Here is a 16314-nt window from a genome sequence, read left to right as displayed (position 1 = left end):
CGTGCCACGGTCACGTTCTCGACAGAAACTCCACTTTACGTGGATTACCGAAGGAACTGTTCCCACACATATCCATATGACTGATGATAAGTCCTTAATTCCTACTTGCCTGCCATCTTAAATCAACAAGAGCCACCACTGGCTGAGGTTGAAACATCAACTGGCCAAACCCATCTGTTGTCACAAACTTGTTCACATCCTGTTTGCAGCTGTTCCACCCACTTATAAAATGTTGCCACGATCCATACATTTGCCACCATATTGCCATTTCATTGTTTCATTTCACTGTTAAAAAAACAACAACTATATATGTCACAAGAGCCTATTGCGCTCTGGCACACCGATGAGTTTCCGGGTTGTACATGCTGTTGAGGTGTGTGCGTTGAACATCTTTCGCACCGTATGTAGCCAACCGTGCTAATCGGAGGTGCTATAATGGTGTCTGAAGTTTGGCTTAATGTCCTGGGAAGGGAACGACCTGAAAACACATCGGAGAGAGCTATAAAACACAGCTGCAATATCTATGCAGGAGGCCACTGCTTTTCTTATTTGCAAATGTGCAAGGGTGCTGCCATCTTTGATTACAGAATATATATGCCATCTAGTGGCAAAATCTCGAGTTAAAAAAAATATTGCACATGAGTAACCAGGTCGTGCCTCATTAACTACACACGTTTTAACCGAGATCGCACATGATACAGAGCAACAGAGACAAAGTGGTTTGTGCACTAGGCTACGAAACCTGAATTCAATTCCCAGTGACAGCTCACATCAGTGGCAAGTGATCATGAACAGGTTATGGGCCTCCCTCAGGTCGACGGGAGTTTTAAATGTGTACCTGGTGTGCTGGATAAACATCGGCACCGAGAGAGCGAGACGAGGTGGAAAGGCGTGGTTGCTGATCGTGCCTCGCCCTCCTGCTCCCGATTGACCTTACTAGGTGCTCACTAACAACACTTGCCCCAACAGTCTATTGTTTGTATGTTCCGTAATAGTATTTGTGTGCTACAGTGCTGCAATGGCGTTATCAGCACGAGGCCTTTGTGGCTGCAGACCCTGCCAAGTTGTTATTATTGCTGCGCCCGTCTTGTGCATGCCATGCGGGGCTGTGGAAAACCTGTGTCACATCCCAAAGCTTCCTACTACCACCACCACCATCATCGCCACCACCACAATCTCCCCTGGCCCCTGGCTCCACGGAATGAGTGATGTTTCAATAGGCCCACCCAATCACCCAGCCATCCCATCAATCAGGCACATTACGCACTTGATGTTTTCCTGCAACTTCCTGCAATTGCTTTCGCTTCCCTTTTAAATATCGTGGCATTAAGGATCCAGCATGTGTTCTACTGGAAAATATTTACTTTGCACTGTACAGCATGCTGCAATTCATAACATAGGTACATTACATAGCAACATCATGTTACTGTACTTCATCCCGCCATTATATTATGAACAAGTAACCAACACACCTCGCCTTGTCTTCCTCCCTTCTGCCAGGTCAGCTGCCAATCAACATCAAGTCTCCAACGGATTGCTCTTAGTCTCATCCTAACAACTATCTGGCTTTAGATATTTACACAGTCGATGTATCCTTTAAGGTCCTATTTCAGTGTCGCCATCAGCAGGCTTTGAGTCGTGTTCAACAATTGACGTGTCCCTTGTGACACACTGACAAAGTCCGTCAAGGGTGGATCTGTCTCATCATAATCACCACCACACCACCAGGCTTTTGGTCTTCCCCTTCTTGATCGTCAGCGACCTGTGGGTGTCCATTCCAATGCCCGTCTCGGTAACCTGCCCTCCTCCATCCTGCACATGCGTCTCGACCCATCGCAAACCTCCGCTTTCTGATCACATCTACAACTCTTCTCTGCCACAATTATCTGCTGAACCTCCACGTTGCTTATCCTACCCTGCATTCATCTAGCAGTGGATTGCCAAAGGCCTATTAATTATTATTGATAAGGAAAGCATACTTTATTCACAAACGAATGCAATACACGATAGGCATTGCCAATGACCTAATCCATAAGTAATGTATTGTATACTATAAGTGAATTAGCTCATGTGACAATAATACAGTAAAATAATAAAAATAAAACATAATAAAATAATTCTCACGACGTTTCGGCCACAATGCAAGCCGCCGTCCTCAGGTGGAGAACAGGTCTGTCGAGAAAAGGACGGCTGCTTGCGTTGTGGCCGAAACGTCGTGAGAATTATTTTATTATGTTTTATTTATATTTTATTATTTTATTATTTCCATTCTACGTGACTTTACCGAAAGAACCAAGAAGATGAATCCCTGCAGTCACGAAAGCTTTAAATCGAAAAATAATACAGTAGTACGATAACCTCACTGAGTCTCAATACTATTTCAGGTGCTGCATTTGGCCAATTATAATTACTATTCGTGTGTTGTGATGAGGTGAACAAACACGAATCCGCGTGTGCATCATCAACACCGACGGCTGCGACCGCGGTTCATGGGCCCGGCAACGTCGACAGGTCACGACGTGACGGCCGGCGCTGCGTTGACCCGAGCGGCAGCTAAAATGAAGAGCGAGTGAGAAGAGAGCATGGGAATGGGACCATCGCCGAGACAGAGAGAGTACGACGAATTGTGGCATCACAGGACTCTCGAGGGACGGCGACGGTGTGGGGAGGCCTTCATCCAGCTCATGTTGATAATGATGATATACACAGGAGCAGATATGTGTGGACTGTGTTTTGTAAATGGTGGGGGGGGGGGGGGCACAGTGAGTGGATAATCAGGGTGGGTGTGGTGGGGTAAACTGTGGGGATACCCACCTCTTGCAAGACTTCGGGCCAGTGTGGAAGAGTAGTCCAAAAATACCCTCTAGACTCTAGAGTAGTGGTCTTCACTGCAAGGCCCACGGGCAACTTGCGGGCCCTAGTGGCCTTTAGCGAGGCCCCCCGACAATACACAAATGTGGCGACATCCCATCATGGTGTCAAACCCCAATGGCCCCCCTCTGAAAATTAGTGAACAATGCTCTCTCGATGTACTCTCTAGAGGTGCACTAAAGAGCTCCCTCTAGTTGATGCCCTTCCAGCAGCAGCGGCGTGAGCGAGATATTGCAGGGCTGCACCTTTTAACCTCGTCGCTGTGTGCCCAGGGCAACGATGCACAAGAGCCAGATCTACATTACAAAAGATTCCCCATCTCCACGGGCTCTCAAACGGTTATAAAGTCCATACTATGTAATGTTGATGCTTCCCAGATCTCCTTTACAAAATAAAACCATCTCAAGGGGGCCCTCTCACCTGATTATAAACAAGGGTCTTGCATCAACTGCTTACTTCCCACAGATCTCCACTTGCAAAGGAGACTTTCTGTCTCAATACACAAAGCCGGCACATTGTGTTTGTCCCACAAATTGAAACCCAACTGGCACGGTTCAACTGCAGATGTGTACACATAGACACACAACACACCACACACACACACAAGAGCTCATTCTTATCCAATGACGTCAGCCCTGCATTGCCACGGCCAGCACATGTGACTGGTCATCATGAGCAGCAGCAGCAGCAAGCAAGCAGCACAAGGAGTGGAGTGGAGTTTTGCTCTCATTCTACCTTGCTGCCTTCCCAAAATGCTGGAAGTGCCCCGAAAAAGAGGTTACTTACACGGGTTCGGGCAAACGAAATGTGTGCCTCTCCTCTTTCAATGACACGTCCCCCGCCAGAGTTGTTGGGAGCGGACCGAGTTTTCCAGATTAAATATTAACTGCAGATTAAATCCAATGGGGCGAATGCTGTAGCGTGATATGCATTGCTGTGTACTTGAATGTCACCACTCTGTGCTACATTGTTACGACGTTAATGCGAGCACAACGCTTCGGGTAAACTGGATGTTAATTATCATGGAACTAATGTACACAGTACATCACGTGGGAGAGGCTCTAATCCAGCAGTGGATTTACAAATGAGTCGACAGGATGGTCCAGATGTATTGTGACCCCCCCCCCCCCCCATTTAATTTTCTAAAACGTATTTTTTAAAATATAATATTGATTTAAACCAAAGGAACAACAATGTTAGGGCTCAATTAATTGGGTGTCAGAAGACACCTCGACCACGGTGTACATGACAGCACATCACACAGATTGCAGTCTTATTTAGACACACGCGTACTTCGGACATATATTAACATGCAATTATTTAATATGGAATAAAGTCATAAAGTGCAGGAATACTGCAATTATCAGTACAATACTGTACTGTAATACAGTAAACATAAAGTAGTTAGATATTTGGAACAAGATCAAACTGCACCTCGGTATGTATTTGTAACATCTGCAAAAATAAAATGACAACGCTAATCTTTGACGTGATGCAATATGAAACACTATGAGTACAATTACGAGGTATATCTCTAAATATTGTATAATTATAGAATAAAATACAATGTGTACATACGTAAGGAGCAAAAATAGCAAAAGACAACACACTTACAATGATGGAAAACTGAACACATGTATCAAATATATATATGATCGCATTAGCTAATAAAAGCAACTTGCCTGTATAATGTTTAAAGATTGAAGATAAATTAAGCTACCTATTCCATTCCGTTATAGTAAGTAATCTTACTGTGACGTACTACCAAAATACAGCCATATTATGAGCAAATTAGTTATAATCCTATGACAATTCAATACACAATGTAAATACAGATACAGTGTCGGATATAATTAAAAGATAGATATTATTTTGGGGTAAGTGATAAACACCGGATTGTATTCTTTTGAACATAGCAACCGATGAGCCACCGATAGAGACTTTAAAATATAAATATGAAAATAACACGGCAGCTATAAATAAACATTGCACCACCTAAACGAATTAAACATTTGTAACAATAAGAGATGGGTAAAGAATACACACAAATTCACAATGATTGGTCAACACACACACACCGCTGCACATGTAAATACTATATAAACTAGAGCAATAGTGATTAAATATACACTACAACTGCAATATAAATACATTGTAACCAGATAAATACATTTAAAATACATTTCCATAAACGAGAAACAATACATAGAAATTGTAGTAACGCTTCAGAAATCGCTACGGTACCACACAAACACACATGGCACAATTTTTAATTTTTTTATTAATTATATTACAATGCTATGCATTTTGCTTCGCATCTAAATACATTGCAAATTATATACCGCATGTATTGTACAAGTTATACTGCCTTTATATTGCAGAGCCTACAACATCGCGTGTACTTGCAATGTAAAACAAGCACCGTCATACACTGTGGCATTCGAAGATGTATCAACGCGTTCTAGCACCGAAAACAACACGCCGTATAACACGATGTTAAAAACAACCCACGTTACTACACTATAGTGATAGTGCATTAGACAATCGTATGTAAGATGAGAAAGAGAAACAGATTGAGAGATGAGTAGTCGTTGAGTTGATGGGGTAGGAGGCTGTCAACTGGCACGTACCCCATGCAGAATGTAGAGCCGGTGGGAAGAAGAAGATGATGACGATGGCTCCCATGATTTGAGACGAAGAAGAAGAGGATGATGATGATGATGAAGAATAAGAAGAGTCGATTGTCAGGAATGATTCCCAGCGAAGATCGGCGTCTCCCCCCCCACCCCCCGTGGCCTGGCAGAGCTGCTACTGAGGCCGCTCGCCCCGGCGCCTCGAGCCCGTGACGAGGGCGGTGGTGGTGGGGGGTGGGGGGGTCTACACACCAGCACACACGTGGGTTTACCTCTGTGTGTGTGTGTCACTGTGTGTGTGTTTACCTCTGTGTGTGTGTGTCACTGTGTGTGTGTGTCACTGTGTGTCACTGTCACTGTGTGTGTGTCACTGTGTGTCACTGTGTGTGTGTGTCACTGTGTGTGTGTGTGTTTACCTCTCTGTGTCACTGTGTGTCACTGTGTGTGTGTGTCACTGTGTGTGTGTCACTGTGTGTATGTGTCACTGTGTGTGTTTACCTCTCTGTGTGTGTCACTGTGTGTGTGTCACTGTGTGTGTGTGTCACTGTGTGTGTGTGTTTACCTCTGTGTGTGTGTCACTGTGTGTGTGTGTCACTGTGTATGTGTGTGTCACTGTCACTGTGTGTGTGTCACTGTGTGTGTGTGTTTACCTCTGTGTGTGTGTCACTGTGTGTGTGTCACTGTGTATGTGTGTGTCACTGTCACTGTGTGTGTGTGTTTACCTTTCTGTGTGTGTCACTGTGTGTGTCACTGTGTATGTGTGTGTCACTGTCACTGTGTGTGTGTGTTTACCTCTGTGTGTGTGTCACTGTGTGTGTCACTGTGTGTGTGTGTCACTGTCACTGTGTGTGTGGGTTTACCTCTCTGTGTCACTGTCACTGTGTGTGTGTGTCACTGTGTGTGTCACTGTGTGTGTGTGTCACTGTCACTGTGTGTGTGTGTTTACCTCTGTGTGTGTGTCACTGTGTGTATGTGTTTACCTCTCTGTGTGTCACTGTGTGTCACTGTCACTGTGTGTGTGTGTTTACCTCTCTGTGTGTCACTGTGTGTGTGTGTCACTGTGTGTGTGTCACTGTGGGGAGCGGTGGTGTAGCGGTTAGCGCGCTGCGCTATGAACCTGGCGACCCGGGTTCGATTCCCGCTCACGGCTAACACCAGTGACGATTATCTGAACCGGTCCTGGGCCTCCCCTAGGTCGACTCAGCCTTAAATGAGTACCTGGTGCGGTGTGTAAACATTGCCACTGGGGAGACAAAGGCGGTCGGGCGTGGTGCTGGCCACCCACCCCCTCGTGTACCATTCCGGCCTTCATAGGTGCTCGCTAACAGCACTTGCCCCTACAGTCTGTTCAGGCTATACGGGGGATCTTTGTCTTTGTGTCACTGTGTGTGTCACTGTGTGTGTGTCACTGTCACTGTGTGTGTTTACCTCTGTGTGTGTCACTGTGTGTGTCACTGTGTGTGTGTCACTGTCACTGTGCGTGTGTTTACCTCTGTGTGTGTGTCACTGTGTGTGTGTGTTTACCTCTGTGTGTGTGTCACTGTGTGTGTTTACCTCTGTGTGTCACTGTGTGTGTTACACTGTCACTGTGTGTGTGTCACTGTCACTGTGTGTGTGTTTACCTCTGTGTGTGTGTCACTGTGTGTGTGTGTTTACCTCTGTGTGTGTGTCACTGTGTGTGTGTGTCACTGTGTGTGTGTCACTGTCACTGTGTGTGTGTGTTTACCTCTCTGTGTGTCACTGTGTGTGTGTCACTGTCACTGTGTGTGTGTGTTTACCTCTCTGTGTGTCACTGTCACTGTGTGTGTGTGTTTACCTCTCTGTGTGTCACTGTCACTGTGTGTGTGTTTACCTCTCTGTGTGTCACTGTGTGTGTGTGTTTACCTCTTTGTGTGTGTGTCACTGTGTGTGTGTGTCACTGTCACTGTGTGTGTGTTTACCTCTGTGTGTGTGTCACTGTGTGTGTGTCACTGTCACTGTGTGTGTGTCACTGTGTGTGTGTGTCACTGTCACTGTGTGTGTGTTTACCTCTGTGTGTGTGTCACTGTGTGTGTCACTGTGTGTGTGTGTCACTGTGGGGAGCGGTAGTGTAGCGGTTAGCGCGCTGCGCTATGAACCTGGCGACACGGGTTCGATTCCCGCTCACGGCCAACACCAGTGACGATTATCTGAACCGGTCCTGGGCCTCCCCTAGGTCGACTCAGCCTTAAATGAGTACCTGGTGCGGTGTGTAAACATCGCCACTAGGGAGACAAAGGCGGTCGGGCGTGGTGCTGGCCACCCACCCCCTCGTGTACCGTTCCGGCCTTCATAGGTGCTCGCTAACAGCACTTGCCCCTACAGTCTGTTCAGGCTATACGGGGGATCTTTGATCTTTGTGTGTCACTGTGTGTGTCACTGTGTGTGTGTCACTGTCACTGTGTGTGTGTTTACCTCTGTGTGTGTGTCACTATGTGTGTGTCACTGTCACTGTGTGTGTGTTTACCTCTCTGTGTGTCACTGTGTGTGTCACTGTGTATGTGTGTTTACCTCTGTGTGTGTGTGTCACTGTGTGTGTTTACCTCTGTGTGTGTGTTTACCTCTACGTGTGTATCACTGTGTGTGTCACTGTCAATGTGTGTGTGTGTCACTGTGTGTGTTTACCTCTCTGTGTGTCACTGTGTGTGTGTGTGTCACTGTGTGTGTGTTTACCTCTGTGTGTGTGTCACTGTGTGTGTGTTTACCTCTATGTGTGTGTCAATGTCACTGTGTGTGTTTACCTCTCTCTCTATGTGTGTGTCAATGTCACTGTGTGTGTTTACCTCTCTCTCTCTGTGTGTCACTGTGTGTGTCACTGTGTGTTTACCTCTATGTGTGTGTCACTGGCACTGTGTGTGTGTTTACCTCTGTGTGTGTGTGTCACTGTGTGTGTGTCACTTAGCATGTGTTTACATCTGTGTATGCGTGCGCGCATACAATGCATGCCTAGCTCTATTAGTGTGTTAGCATGCTAACATGTGTCTGTGCGTGTACTGTAAATGTTGACATGCATCAATGTGTACCGTATGTGTCTATATACATGCCGACACCATCACTGTGTATGAGAATATACAATTGAATTTAAATGTGTCTACAATGTGCATGTGCCTGCGTGTATGTCTAAAAATCGGCATATGTGTGTGTCGTGGACGTGTGCATGTGTCTATCCCTTAGTGTATGTTGTGTCTATACAGTTGTTATCTTTGCTGTGCATGCGTGTCAATACCGGTGCAGCTACACACGTATGTATCGATACACGTGTGTGTGTCCATACGTGTGAATGTTTACACGTGTCTATACGTGTGTGTCTATACGTGTGTGCCTATACGTGTGTGTCTCTACGTGTGATGAAATGTGTACACGTGTCTATACGTGTGTTTATAGGTGTGCCTATACGTGTTAATGTTTACACGTGTCTATACGTGTGCGTGTGTCTATACGTGTGTGTTTATACGTTGTGCGTGTCCGTACGTGTGCATGTGTCTATATATACGTGTGTGCGTGTGTTGCATCTCTCACCCCCACAGACGGTGGACAACGCGCGCTCTGCTGCTGATGATGATGCTGCTGCTGCTGATGATGCTGCTGCTGATGATGATGATGATGCTGCTGCTGCTGATGCTGCTGCTGCTGCTGCTGATGATGATGCTGCTGCTGATGCTGCTGATGATGCTGCTGCTGATGATGATGATGCTGCTGCTGCTGATGATGATGATGATGATGCTGCTGCTGCTGATGATGCTGCTGCTGATGATGCTGCTGCTGCTGATGATGATGATGCTGCTGCTGCTGCTGATGATGCTGCTGCTGATGATGATGCTGCTGATGATGCTGCTGCTGATGATGATGCTGCTGCTGATGATGATGCTGCTGCTGCTGATGATGATAATGCTGCTGCTGATGATGCTGCTGCTGCTGATGATGATGTTGCTGCTGCTGCTGATGATGATGATGATGCTGCTGCTGCTGCTGATGATGATGATGCTGCTGATGATGATGCTGCTGATGATGCTGCTGCTGCTGCTGCTGATGATGATGCTGCTGCTGACGCTGATGATGATGATGCTGCTGCTGCTGATGATGATGATGCTGCTGATGATGATGATGCTGCTGCTGATGATGATGCTGCTGCTGATGATGATGATGCTGCTGCTGCTGTTCGCGTGTCGATGGAGGAGGCGAGGCGGGATGGCGCCGCCTCCTCTCTCGCTGCTCTCGGCAGCAGTAAGCGGCTGCTGCTGCTTGTTGTTGTTGGGCTTCGACCGTGCGCGGCGTCGTCGTCTCTGTTGTGTCTCGCCAGCCATTCGGATCACACCGCCGGCTTGTAGAGGACAGTGGTGGTGGTGGGAGGCTGTTAGACACGCAGCACACACAACAACATCATCGTCACACGCACACACAGCGCGCACACACACAGACGCACACACACACAGCGCACACACACAGCACACATACAGCACACACACACAAACACACACACAGCAAACACAGCGCGCGCACACACACAGCACACACAGCGCACACACACATAGCACACACAGCGCACACACACAGCACACACACACAAACACACACACAGCACACACACAGCACACACACAGCGCACACACACAGCACGCGCGCACACACAGCACACACAGCACACACACAGCACACACACAGCGCACACACACAGCACACACAGCACACACACAGCACACACACACAGCACACACAGCGCACACACACAGCACACACACACAGCACACACACATCGTACACACAGCACACACACAGCACACACACACAGCGCACACACAGCACACACACACAGCACGCGCACACACACACAGCACACACACACAGCACACACACAGCACACACACACAGCACACACACACACAGCACACACACAGCACACACACACACAGCACACACAGCGCACACACACAGCACACACACACAGCACACACACACACAGCGCACACACAGCGCACACAGCGCACACACACACAGCACACGCACACACACAGCATACACACAGCGCACACACAGCACACACACACAGCAGACACAGCACACACACAGCACACACAGCACACACACAGCACACACAGCACAAACACAGCACACACACACAGCCCACACACAGCACACACACAGCACACACACATAGAACACACACACAGCACAAACACAGCGCACACAGCGCACACACACACAGCACACGCACACACCCAGCACACACAGCGCACACAGCGCACACACACACAGCACACACACACAGCACACACATCACACACACACAGCACAAACACAGCACACACACAGCACACACACAGCACAAACACAGCACACACACAGCACACACACAGCGTACACACACACAGCACACGCACAGCACAAACACAGCACACACACACAGCACACACACACAGCACACACAGCACACACACACCGCACACACACAGCACACACACAGCACACACACACAGCGCACACACAGCGTACACACAGCACACACACACAGCACACACACAGCACACACACAATCACACACACATCACACACACACAGCACAAACACAGCACACACACACAGCACACACACACAGCACACACACAGCACAAACACAGCACAAACACAGAACACACACACACAGCACACACACACAGCACACACACAGCACACACACACAGCACACACACACACAGCACACCGCACTGGGTAGGGCGAGGCGGAGTCAGGGCGGGTTCCGTCTCGAAATTCGGGCCGACGGAATTGCGCGTCGTGGTGTTTTCGGGGTGGTCTAGGGGTCCACCCGGCGTTGCAGTGGCCCGCAAGCATCAGCCATGGTCGATCCACTGCTGGACCAAGGCTTACAAACTCTGGGGTGGTGGTGGGGAGACTGTGATTGTACATCAGTTGGGTGGTGGTGGTGGTGGGGAGACTGACTGTGATTGAACTTCAGTGGGGTGGTGGTGGTGGGGAGAGACTGACTGTGATTGAACTTTAGTTGGGTGATGGTGGTGGTGGGGAGACTGACTGTGATTGAACTTTAGTTGGGTGGTGGTGGTGAGACTGACTGTGATTGTACTTTAGTGGGGTGATGGTGGTGGTGGGGAGACTGACTGTGATTGTACTTCAGTTGGGTGGTGGTGGTGGTGGGGAGACTGACTGTGATTGAACTTCAGTTTGGTGGTGGTGGTGGTGGGGAGAGACTGACTGTGATTGAACTTTAGTTGGGTGATGGTGGTGGTGGGGAGACTGACTGTGATTGTACTTTAGTGGGGTGATGGTGGTGGTGGGGAGACTGACTGTGATTGTACTTCAGTGGGGTGATGGTGGTGGTGGGGAGACTGACTGTGATTGAACTTTAGTTGGTTGATGGTGGTGGTGGGGAGACTGACTGTGATTGTACTTTAGTGGGGTGATGGTGGTGGTGGGGAGACTGACTGTGATTGTACTTCAGTTGGGTGGTGGTGGTGGTGGGGAGACTGACTGTGATTGAACTTCAGTTTGGTGGTGGTGGTGGTGGGGAGAGACTGACTGTGATTGAACTTTAGTTGGGTGATGGTGGTGGTGGGGAGACTGACTGTGATTGTACTTTAGTGGGGTGATGGTGGTGGTGGGGAGACTGACTGTGATTGTACTTCAGTGGGGTGATGGTGGTGGTGGGGAGACTGACTGTGATTGAACTTTAGTTGGTTGATGGTGGTGGTGGGGAGACTGACTGTGATTGTACTTTAGTGGGGTGATGGTGGTGGTGGGGAGACTGACTGTGATTGTACTTTAGTGGGGTGGTGGTGGGGAGACTGACTGTGATTGTACTTCAGTTGCGGGTGGAGGACGTGGGGAGACTGACTGTGATTGAACTTCAGTTGGGTGATGGTGGTGGTGGGGAGACTGACTGTGATTGAACTTCAGTGGGGTGATGGTGGTGGTGGGGAGACTGACTGTGATTGAACTTCAGTTGGGTGATGGTGGTGGTGGTGAGACTGACTGTGATTGAACTTCAGTTTGGTGGTGGTGGTGGTGGGGAGACTGACTGTGATTGAACTTCAGTTTGGTGGTGGTGGTGGTGGGGAGACTGACTGTGATTGAACTTCAGTTTGGTGGTGGTGGGGAGACTGACTGTGATTGAACTTCAGTGGGGTGGTGGTGGTGGTGGGGAGACTGACTGTGATTGAACTTCAGTGGGGTGATGGTGGTGGTGGTGGGGAGACTGACTGTGATTGAACTTCAGTTTGGTGGTGATGGTGGTGGGGAGACTGACTGTGATTGAACTTCCAGTGGTGGTGGTGATGGGGAGACTGACTGTGATTGTACTTTAGTGGGGTGGTGATGGGGAGACTGACTGTGATTGTACTTCAGTTGGGTGATGGTGGTGATGGGGGGACTGACTGTGATTGTACTTTAGTGGGGTGGTGGTGGGGAGACTGACTGTGATTGTACTTCAGTTGCGGGTGGAGGACGTGGGGAGAAGGCGAAACCGGCTCACAAAACTAACTCTCCACTGATGTGAGCCGTGCCCGAAAATTCAGCTCAGATGGGGCCGCCGGGTTCATAGTGCAGGGCGCGCTAACCACTGCGCCACCACTCTCCAATTCCCCCCCAGTATATGTAAGTGCACACACGTGTATGTCCGTGTACATGCATACATACACTTTTATATACAGTATACACACACACGCATTCACTTACACTAAGAAACTTCATACAGTATATAGTGCTGTAATGTGTTTCTATATAAACCATCCTGGGTGAATGTTGTATCTTATAATGATGTTATATAAGGGCTAGAGAACCGATATTGATATATTTAGAACACACGTACAGCTAGAAATACAAAAAAACCCAACAATTGTGAATGTAAGCCACCAAATAAAGCGCGGACATTCATTGGTTTCGTTCATAAGGGGCAGGGGTCCACAATAAAGTTGTGCGTTCGTGCTATCCTCGTGCTAAACACTTACAACCTAGCAGCAATTACCTTAAATAAAGTTATAATGATCGTGCAGAGCCGACTGTCAATTCCTTATGAAGTTCCTAACTTATTACAGACCAAGATTAGTGGTCACCCCCCCTCCCGTGCCCCTTATGCATCTCAACGTTCATCCTACAAGGTTCCATCACAAGAGAGAAACGCAAACAAATAGACAATCAAGAAATCTCGCATGGACATGAAAACTTTTTTCCCTGCACAAGATTACGGGGTAAACTGTATGGGTTGGCAGGTATGGTATAGTAGTGTAGTGTATAGTTGTGTAGTGTATAGTGTAGTGTATAGTAGTGTAGTGTATAGTTGTGTAGTGTATAGTAGTGTAGTGTATAGTTGTGTAGTGTATAGTAGTGTAGTGTATAGTGTAGTGTATAGTAGTGTAGTGTATAGTTGTGTAGTGTATAGTGTAGTGTGTAGCGTAGTGTATAGTAGTGTAGTGTATAGCGTAGTGTATAGTAGTGTATAGTTGTGTAGTGTATAGTAGTGTAGTGTATAGTGTAGTGTATAGTAGTGTATAGTGTAGTGTATAACTGTGTAGTGTATAACTGTGTAGTGTATAGTAATGTAGTGTATAGTTGTGTAGTGTATAGTGTAGTATATAGCAGCGTACCTGTCAACCCCTTATCAGTGCCCTATCTTATTAATGATCAATTCAGACCTCATTGGTCACCCCGTGCTTTTATAAATCGCAATGTTTATCCTACAAAATCCAATCACAAGGGAGAAACACAAATAGACAATTTTGTTGCTAAACAAAAGCAGTTGTATCTATTAATGTTGACGATTGGTGTCAATGATGCTACTTATGCTACTGTACGTGATCTTGCATGCTGATGCTGCTGCTGCTTGCTTGATATGTGTGAATGCACACACTCGTGTTGTTAATGTACAACAATAAAATTACGAAGGGTTACACAATACACTGATTTTATTTGACCATATTATTGTTTTGTTGTACCCGTATTGAAACGGCTGTATGCCGTATGGACCAATTTTCCTGTACAAGAATACGTGGTAAAGCGTTTGGGGTTGACATGGTGTGCAATACTGACGACATACAATCCTCGCCATCTGTGAACCAAGTAAATAGCCTCGTGCAATTTGACACCCAAGTCCATATGTATTATTGTACACGTCGATATGCGTACACTATGACACGCGTATACACGTGCACACGATCAAACAATTACAGTAACACAAGTATTGTGTATACGCATATATACACTTGCACACAGACAAACACTGGGTTACACGACACGTGTAGCAACGCACCAATACTCTGCACGAGTTACACCTACGCAGTAATAAACTTACAATTACATAAACACGAATTCGTAAGCATGCATCAGCATGCATAATGTACACAATTGGGGCTTGCACACGTGTGCAAGTGCTGTTACACACCGCTCCAGGTACTCATTTAAGGCTACGGGTACCTAGGGGTGGCCCAGTACCGATGTTGGCCCTGAATCGAACTCGGGTGGCCGGATTCGTAGCGCAGTGCGCTAACCACTGCGCCACCGCTCCCTTGCACAAAGACAAAGATGACCCGTGTAGTCTCTAATGGGCTGTCGGGGCAAGTGCTGTTAGCGAGTAGCACCGGCCGCCTTTGTCTCACCCAGTGGCGATGTTTACTACACACGACACCAGGTACTCATTTTAGGCTGAGTCGACACAGAGGAGGCCCAGAACCGGATGAGATATTCGTAATTGCATTGCGCTAACCACTACACCACCGCTCCCTAGACACAAACACTAACACACACAATCATGTGGTGTATAGTATTTACAGATACAATACATTTACACGGCAGTGTGTAGGTACACGCACACAACAACAATGACACAAACACACGCATTCAACCCTTGCCTCGCAGTTTCCAAAGTAATCGATTACTTTGCCGTACCATTTAATAGCCACGAGAAGAAATGCTATATCCATCAAGTCTGTGAACACTTGTAACTATAGTTATATGTAATGTATATGTACAGGATACATCGCGATCTTATTATCCGTGGAGATATGGGATGACCGATAACGCAAATCCTATAATCCGCGATTGGAAATGACAAATACATCGCCGATAAATTTCGATTGTTGTGGCCGAAACGTCGTGAGAATTATTTTATTGTTTTGTTTTTATTATTTTATTATTTCCCTTCTACGTGACTTTACCGAAAGAACCAAGAATATGGTGTGGTTATGGTTAATGTCAGAGGATAACCGATTATCGTAGTAAGAGTTAATATTAATGTCGAATTACCTTGTGATGTTAAAATTATAACAAGGGTTTCATATCTAGGTAGTATGGTTATGTGGTTAGTTTTTGAGTTACAATCTGGTAGGCCAATGTAGTTTAAAAAAAAAAAGAATTGTTCAGGATTTAAATGGATTGTGGTTAGGGTTAGTACTAAGTTTATCATCTGGTTGGCCAGTTTAGTTATTATTCAGATTATGGGCAGGATGTAATTGCATGAATTTGACGCTCAAACACCCTCTTTATTTGCGACACCTTTGCTGAACCAGCATTGAACTCTTGGACAACACGAAGCATGGTAACGGGGAATGTCCGTGGACCCTACAGGTCCCACGAATAATATGATTCGCGGGTTGTGGGGGTAATCGATAAGAGGATTTTTATTATTCCGGTAGTATGCAACAAACTCCCTCCGCCCTCACTGCAGAGGAATGCGTGGAGGTAACGCCACGCGTGTCCCCGCCCGCCGGTGAAATCTGAGCTGTGAACACACAAAGCCCCAAGCCTCAGCTACAGGCAGCAGCAGCAGCCTTCTCATCGCACCACAAGCCTC

General features: G+C 47.0%; 1 protein-coding gene across 4 annotated transcripts in view; it reads right to left on the bottom strand.

Moving 5' to 3' along the window:
• Nucleotides 1–9146, bottom strand: part of LOC133354169 (uncharacterized) — a 100780-nt gene extending 91634 nt beyond the window's left edge. Inside the window, exon 1 of one of the 4 annotated variants that reach the window (XM_061570798.1) lies at nt 9042–9146. The gene's annotated coding sequence lies outside the window, so the exon portion shown is untranslated. Of the gene's footprint in view, nt 1–2814; nt 2909–5501; nt 6109–9041 lie in introns of those variants that run through there. The other 3 variants (XM_061570801.1, XM_061570797.1, XM_061570800.1) reach the window with 3 other exon arrangements.
• Nucleotides 9147–16314: the final 7168 nt, after the last annotated feature.

The sequence above is a fragment of the Lethenteron reissneri genome, chromosome 46 (assembly GCF_015708825.2).
Source record: "Lethenteron reissneri isolate LAM-NWPU_2019-01 chromosome 46, ASM1570882v1, whole genome shotgun sequence".
Classification (NCBI taxonomy): Eukaryota; Metazoa; Chordata; class Hyperoartia; order Petromyzontiformes; family Petromyzontidae; genus Lethenteron; species Lethenteron reissneri.
This window is presented reverse-complemented; position numbering and strand designations above follow the sequence as displayed.